Below are 209 nucleotides of genomic sequence, written 5' to 3' on the forward strand. Positions count from 1 at the left end.
TCGTTTGAACGAGCCCTCGGCACTTGGCCCACGACGTTACTTGGCTTGTTCTTCAGCTAAACGCATCTTCTCCGAGTATTCAAACCAACCTCCTTTAGGTTGAACAAATCCCCAGAGTGCGTTGTCGATCATACGCTGGTAGATCATCGGCGCGTTCTTTAACCCGAAGGGCATGCGTAACCATTCGAAATGTCCGAGTGCGCAGACGA

The sequence above is a fragment of the Phytophthora infestans genome, genomic scaffold (genome assembly GCF_000142945.1).
Source record: "Phytophthora infestans T30-4 supercont1.31 genomic scaffold, whole genome shotgun sequence".
Classification (NCBI taxonomy): Eukaryota; Oomycota; class Peronosporomycetes; order Peronosporales; family Peronosporaceae; genus Phytophthora; species Phytophthora infestans.